The 8,281-nt window shown below is 35.3% G+C and overlaps 1 long non-coding RNA gene across 1 annotated transcript; it reads right to left on the bottom strand.

Annotated features, from left to right (window-relative positions):
- Positions 1 to 411: 411 nt before the first annotated feature.
- Positions 412 to 3,020, bottom strand: LOC131432573 (uncharacterized). The gene is made up of 3 exons (XR_009229901.1): positions 2,964 to 3,020; positions 1,002 to 1,115; positions 412 to 831 (listed from the first exon to the last, which is right to left on the bottom strand). It is a non-coding gene; the product is annotated as an uncharacterized LOC131432573 (long non-coding RNA).
- Positions 3,021 to 8,281: the final 5,261 nt, after the last annotated feature.

Raw genomic sequence — 8,281 nt, 5'->3', positions numbered from 1 at the left:
CTTTATTTGTTATTTCCGGGCATTTGAAAAATGGTATTGAACAAAGTTTCATGCTCCATTCTAAATAAACGTTAGTTTTCGCACAATAAATTAAGATCAACGTTACCAACTCAAAGTAAAAAACATTTTCTTCTGCTTCTACTATGACTTTTCAAATGAATTTACCCGTTTTTATAAGAAATCGTTACAAATGTGAAGTAATTAAAATTTGAATTTGTTAATTTGATATTATTTTTGATATCTGAATGAATTTGAGCGCCAAATCGATTTTATATTAATTACATACGTACGAAAAAGATATACTTATTTTTTGAGTTGATAAAACGATTTTTATACATTATAATTATCAACTATGTAAAAAGCGATTTGAAAAATAGTTCCGAATAATAAACTTCATATTTCTTGCTCATAATAAAAAAAACCCTTTGTATATGAATGAAATATTTATTTAAACAATAGTCAACCATCTCCAAATAATCGCACTTATACTCATCTCAATTTCTCTTCTAATTCGATGCATTCGAAACCATTTACCATCTCTATTCACTACGTTGGCTTTAATGGATCACATAAACATTAGGATCTTTGATTGTAGGTCGACAAAACAATAAGATAGAGAAATTGTCCTGTGTGAATCAATATTAAAATTTTTTTATATGTTTATAATTGATTACGCCGAATCGCGCCGCCTCCGCCGCCGATGTTTTCAGGAAACAGCGTCACGCCGATTCACCGCCGCCGCTGGTCAAAAAGACGTTTCAGCCGCCGATGTTGACATTTTTGATCGGCGCACAGCTCTACATCCATCATTGTATCGTTCTTGTGATTTATCTAAAATATTTGGAAGACATTATCTTCAGTTGTTTATGATCATGACTGAAACTAATTCTTAAAGCCTATTTGAGAGCAATTTGAATTACTAAATGGCATTATCGGCAGTATTGTAAATTAATTTTCAGATCACAGTTGATCATTCCCTGCTTTGTTAATAATGAACTTACTTTGAGTGTATAGTTCCTATCATCCTCAGTTTGGAAAATATCAGATATTTCTTCAAATGAACTCGCAGAAACTGCCAAAGTTGTAGGTACGGAAACGCACTCATTGACGTCAATCTAGAATGACAGTACATGATTCGCATTTAGAACGCAGCGAAGTAAGTGTTACACTCGCCAAATCGAAAACATTTTCCGGCTTTAGTTGATGTGAATATGCATCAACTAAAACATCAGTAGAACAGATAGCTGCAGTTCTGCTAAAAGAATAATAAACTTACCATGTTACACTCATTTTGATTCCAATCCAATGAAGCTGAGCACAAGTGCTGAAAAAAACTCAACTGTTAGTCAGCAAATATATTTCTTCATAGTATGTCGTTTGAGAACAAACCCCTTGCATTTTATTTATATCAAAGTCAACTGGCCAAACAAGCTCTTCAGAGTCTAACCCAATAGGAATTTCTTCCCAATAATCATTCGACTCAGTGGATTGGTCAACGCTCTCGTCATCATACATGTCTATACCATGCGTTTTCTGATCTATAAAAGCACGTTTATCGTTCAAATTCTGCCTTGCGACTTTTTTCCTGACCTCTCGCCTCAGTGCAGCCACCTGCGCTTTCCGTTTTATTGGCATGCTAAAATACAAGTTGCGATATTTGAAAAGATCGTTGTTACCGTAAAGCATTGAAAGCATCACGAAACCCAATAGAATAATTTAATATATAATATAGAAAGTAATCATTTTTACAAATAGTTTACCGTTGATGAAAAGTTTTATCTTGAATTGTATATTTAGGCTACTTGATATTTCGTGAAACTTTATATATTTTTAATTATTTGTATAACGTGTGTCAGTTTTCGTCTGTTTTACGCATAAATTTGAATTATTTTTCCTCGTGAATAATATGAAAATATAACCCTATTTCTATAAATGCATAACAATTTTAACTGATTTTTTCATCCTTTCAAACTATATGATGATTAAAATTAGAAAGTATTCATTAATCAGAAATATTCAGTTTGTGGTATGTAATTATATGTTTCAAAATTATATATTTTCATAACCATATTTTTATTATGCGCGAAAATATTTTTTTAAAGAAATAAACTCGGAAAAAAAACATTACAGTGTATTTACTTCGTAAAATAATTATATTTCGGAATATGCTTCGTATAATGTACTTTTACAACACTGTATGCTTCCAAGGTAGTGGCATTAAAAAAGGTTCTATCTAGAAATAAATGTCCATTCATGAAGTTCATGTACAGTCTTACACCTCGATAAGAGCGTTCAATGTTATTTCGTTATAAAGGCGTAGCTACCAGCAGATAACTTTGATGGTGTGATACATAATTTCCCATTGAGGCACGGCATACTACTACTAATGTAACAAATTTTGTGCAGCATCTACTGGGTGTGCAGAATTTATATTTTCAGCGCTGCCAGTTAATCAAAGTAATATATAAAGAAGAAGAAAAATACATTTTATTTTCCAAACATGTCTCCTAAAATCATTTTGGAGTACTAATTCTAGGTTTATAATTTGAGGTTTACATTTGTTTATCATTATTTGTTGGAAAATATCACAAATTTCGAACTTAGATATAAATTAAAATAAAACTATTCTAGCAACATTGTATCAGCATAATTGTATGAGTTGACTAAATTGTAAACAAACAACAGTTTAATATTTTCGTTTAAAATTCAGTTTTATGAGAACCTAGAGGATTTTGTGTCAGTTTTTTTTCAACTTGTGCCTTCGTCATACTAAAACAATTGATTCTATTTTGTTGGAAAGCTAAGAAAAGGTAAGAGAATCTTCATTTTTCCACAAAATCAGCAAGTGAAAATGCACACGGAAATGTGTTGGTAGCTGATCAAGTGGCTTAGTGTGAAGAAGAAGAAATCGGTTTTATTTTTCGACTGCAGTTTTCATAAAAACTAAAAGATGTAGAACTTACCTCTTTGTTTTTTCCAAATCACAAATCAAAACACGAACAACCGATTCGTTGCTTATCTCGTTCTGTGGTGGTTTTATCGAATAAAACTGATAAAAATGTACTAAAACTTGTATTTACGCACACACTTTTTACTTCACCTACACACTTGCAAAGAGTCTTGCTCCTTAAACGAGCATAAGTTTGTTAAAATAGGTTCAGCCATCTCTGAGAAAATTGAGAGCGTATAAATATCTTCGAAAAGTGCACACACACACAGAGTCGAATGGTATATAACACTATGGGTCTCCGAGGCTCCTTTCGAAAGTCGGTTTTTCCAGCAATTCTAATACCTTTCTATAGAGAAAGGAAAAAAGGATATTCGGAAGGGTGAAGGAAGAGCGCCACGTCATCCAGTTATGTCTTTGACATTACCCACCACTTTTTTCGATAAAACGGTACACAAAGCTTCATTGTTCAATCCAAGTAATGTTTCAGCTTTCTTTTGTAAGACAAAATAAATTTTTTTCAAACCATCAGTTATTGACGGGATATTGACTTCATGAATATTTGTCAATTACAGTGCCCGGAAAAAGTGGGCTAAAACTCATATCGTTCTTAACAATTACTCAAACAAACGAATATTTCAGTTAAACATATCTTTTAGTCGGGTTACTAGTCCTTAAATACAGTGCAAACTTTTATTCTCAATAAATATCTCATTTAAATAGTGAAAACAATCATTAAACCAAAATGTCTCATATATAAAATCGACTGTTGAACCGAAGCCCGGAAGGCCAAGTCTCATATATCATTCCATTCAGCTCGTAGAGATCACAAAAAGTCTGTGTGTATGTGTGTGTGTGCAAAAAATATGCACTTTATTTTCTCGGAGATGGCTGAATCGATATTCACAAACTATGACAGTTCTTATGATCCCATAGAACGCTATTGCGTTCTGTTCGGGTCGGACTTCCGATTCAGAAATTACAGGGTGACATGTACGAAAAAATGTAACAAAATATGCATTTTCTCGGAGATGGCTGGTCCGAGCATAGATTCATATGAATGACTATACTTTTTCATTTAACGCTTTTTAATTTTATCCTGATCCGACTTTCGGTTCCTGAGTTACAGGGTGATACGTATAAAAAATTACCCAAAAAAACGCACTCAATGCTCTCGCAATTGGCGGAACAGATTTTTACAAACTTAGGTTCGAATGAAAGGCCTTATATTTCCGTATAACATTAACGATTCCTTTTCGGATACGACTTCCGTTTCCGAAATTACACGACGATAAGCAGAAAATATTCATTTTAAGAGCGTATTACTAGATTTAACAATGAGAAAACGGAGAAATTGTTAGTTATTGAACTTCATTTATGATATATCGGTTATTAGTTCCCAGTTCCCGACGCACCAAGGGAAAAATTTCTTCAAAATTTATCTCAAAACTGTTCCTATTTGAAAGTAATGTCAGATACAGGTCAAACAAACGGACTTCGGATATACCCACTCCCAGCTCCCAGTTCCGGAAGTACTGGGTTCAAGACGGAACTAATTTCATTTTTCCAGTGATAATTTCAATTTGCAGGTTTCGATAGTTTATGGCCGAACGAATTTCCATGTTTGCACTCAAGATTCAATGTAAAGTGTTTTTAAAAATGCCATTGCGATATTTATAAGAGTACTAGCGGACCCCTGCACACTTCGTAGCGCAATAATATTAGATTAGGTGTAGAAAATCAAAACTATTTATCAATTTTAATGATTATTGAAGAAAACTATCATTGTAATGCTCTATGATAGTAGCCCCAACCTTTTTATATCGCGGAAAACAGGACAAAATATATAAAACCGATGGTTTGCCGAAACGCAAAAAGGCAGCGTACAATTTACCATCCGAAAAAAACTCTAAATTCACGCTACAGACTCATAACGATTATTGACGGTAACAGAAAAGTTAAACGGATGAGAAAATGACGTTCAAATTGAAATAACATAGCAGCGGGCATCATTGGAATGCGTGGAATGGAAACTTTTTCTTCTTCTAATTTGCCATTCAAAATTGTTGTCTCGACAACATTTGCGATTAACTTTTGAACTTTTAACTTTTTTCTGTACTTGTTCCTCTATTGTCTGCACTTTATTTTGTACTGTGTGTGCTTGTTTCTGTAGTTTGTGTGTTTGTTCCTGTACTTTCTGTGCTTGTTTCAGAATTTGTTCCTGTAACTTCTGTATTTATATTTGTACCATCTGCACATTCTGTACCTTTTTCTGCACTGAATTGTGCCAGTACTTCCTATACTTGTTCCCCTCATTTCTGTACTTGGTTTTGTACTTTCTGCACTTGTTACTGTACCTTCTTTATTTTTCCTGAACTTAGCTTCTTGTAGTACTTGTTCCTATATTTATGTACCTGTAGCTGTCCCTGTGAATTTCTCACAGCTCAAAAATTATCTTTGGATGGAAATTATTTCGAATACTCTTAAATCAGAAAAATCGAACGACCCTCATGATTACTCGGGATTAGTGAAGTAGAATGGTAGAGTGTTCTGTAAAAATGAATCATTTGACAATTGTTTTTGATTCGATCTCAACATTTTCCCCAATTCAGGTATACATGTACACTTCACACTTTAAAGTAGTTTCTTCCTGCATTTAAAATCCCAAATGATTGAAGCAAAATACAACCAAAATCAGTTTGACGGTTTATGAGCAAGGGAGTGAATCATTCGAATATGTTAAACATGTCGATGAGTTACCAAATTTCGGTTCAATCGATGTAATTTAAAAACAGAAGCAAACGGGATGGTTCGATTACATTGAACGAAACTGTTCATAGCCACTCAAATGCAAATAATTTGAAATTTCGAAGTACTCTGGGTTGATATAATTCGAATCGAACTTGCAATTTGAAACAATTGACGAAATTTGGAGGTCGTTTCGAGAAAAATTTACACAAAATCCCGTCCAAAAAATCCTTCAACGGTATAGCACGGGAAAAGCTTATGAAAAATTTAAGCCGAAAATAAACAGAAAACATCCTTCCAATTCGAATCCAATCGTTATAAAAAGTAGAGAGCCGAACAGTTTTGGTGTTTGAGTTAACTATCTTAATTTGAAGCTGCTGAGGTGTGCTGATCCTGTTGTCTCAGTGCATTGTGAAAGCATTAATTATATCTATCAAGAAGATACAATTCACATTTTCTGGAAGTTTAGGAAAACAACGAATCATAAAAGAACGTTAATCACTTTCTTTTCTTATAGTCCTTTTTTAATTTGACTTCACGATATTGGAAAATGGAAACCTGTATGCTGTTCATTTGGCGCCCTTACTTAATCGAACATGTGATTCGAAATAAAGAAACACGTGAATCAAGTAGGCTCAGTGAAATTTTTGCACAAATTAGCTCGTTTGGCGCCAAACGGTTTTTATTAATAATCTAGTATTCATATTTTGCTCTCCAGCGAGCAGCAACATTGCATAACTCGATACGCGCCATACAATCATCGGAGATCTAGCATGCATTGAGTGGAAAATTACCAATTCTGAACGAATCAATTTTCTAGTTTTTGTATACTTTCCCGAAGTACAGTGCCCTATGCATTTAACCACCAACCCGGGACAAAAAGGCGGGTGGCTAATGTCACAGATATAACTGGAGGACTTGAGTACGAATAAAACTAAATAAAGCTTCGTTCACTCTTCTGGATATCGATAATCGTTCGTAATAGCTTATTGATTGTGTGAATTTCGCATATTTTACCATTTAGCTTTCTGAATGAGAACCTTTCCTCGATACTAAAATATATCTTACGTATTTAGTTGCATAAGAATCCAGATCAAGCATTCAATTCATGAATTAAGTTCTTGAATTCTGGATCTGAACCCATTTCCAGAATTCAGCTTCTGAATTTAACTCTAGAACTGAGTTCTGAAGTTGAATTCCGATCCTGAATTAGGGAACAGAATTCAGTTCCAGAACACAATTCAATTCCAGCCTGCAATTCGGAAAATGAATTCTGAAACTGAAAACAGCCAAGAATTCAAATTATATTTAGTTGAAAAAAACCGATCATGGTAAATTTTCACTGGTTCAAAAATAGTTGCAGGGTTCTCATGTCTTTGGTAATAAACTTTGTTTATTCCCCTGTTTTCGCAATGGAAACCCGAATTCTTGTGCAGATTTTCCATTTTAATTCAATTTGAATGGATCTTGATACGGACTTGTGCTTCAACTATTTAAAACCTTTCTGAGACTAATACATTACTACTATTTACTAGAGGCTTTCCTCAAACTCATTCGTGAATCGTAAACAATTCTAGTGGACAAACTTTCATCGATTATCACGTCCACCCACTTTCGAGCTTTCGAACATTCTTCGAAAAAGCTCTCAAATGAATCCACATCCATTTGCTCTATTCGGCGGTTATCTGCTCCCAAGCTTTACCGTTTCTGTTCATTCCGGTTTGGCTCGGCTCCGGACCCGAACGCTGCCACCGACGACGAATAGTCCTGCCAGGCCGACGGTGCACAGCCAGTCGGTCGGAAAACACTGAAATGTATGTGACCCAGTGTGGCCACGAGCAATGCCATTTATTTATGTACTAAGACCAAAATTACGAACCTCTGAACGCTGAGTGGGAAGGATAACTGAACTGACGAGCTGACGAGAAATGTCGTTTCTTCGCCCTCGAACGGAGTTTGCTACAAACTCCGATTGGAAAGAGCAAAGCAACATGTGTTTCCACAACCGAAGCGGAATGAAAACTAAGCCAACTTTGAGCCGCCTGTGAATGGTTGGGTTGGGGAAAATGAGAGCAGCAAAAGTACGCTGTTAGAATGCGTAAGATAAGTTTTAAAGAGTTTTTCCCCCGTCCTCTTGAACGCACTCGTTTCTCGGGAACTCGCATCAGTTGTAAATGAAAAAAAAGTTGCGGCTGCTGAAAGAAAGAACAGCCAATTCCTCTGGCTCTGGAACTCTGCGAGGAGGGTGTGCTTCGGCGGTGTACGGCGAATACATCGATTGACTGGTTTTCCTGAGTAGCTGATGTTGATGATGATGATGATGATGATGATGGTACGAATTGCAGCATCCCAAAGTTGGTCTTTGTTTTTGCGGCTCGTCCGGGAAATGGATATAAAGCTCACCGAGCGTCAATATCATCTCAATAAGTTGGAAGACAAACAAGTCGTCGCGGAACGATCGGAAAGAGTTACAAAGTGGAAAGTTTTCCAAATGCTTTTCACTATCTGCTGGGTCCGGATGTTCGTACCTACGGAGAAATTTGTTCGATTGTCTATGGCAAAATTGACACTCGAAACGATGTCCAC

Source organism: Malaya genurostris, chromosome 2, assembly GCF_030247185.1.
Source record: "Malaya genurostris strain Urasoe2022 chromosome 2, Malgen_1.1, whole genome shotgun sequence".
Lineage (NCBI taxonomy): Eukaryota > Metazoa > Arthropoda > Insecta > Diptera > Culicidae > Malaya > Malaya genurostris.
The sequence above is the reverse complement of the archived record's forward strand: the minus strand, read 5'-3'. Positions and strand labels throughout refer to the sequence as shown.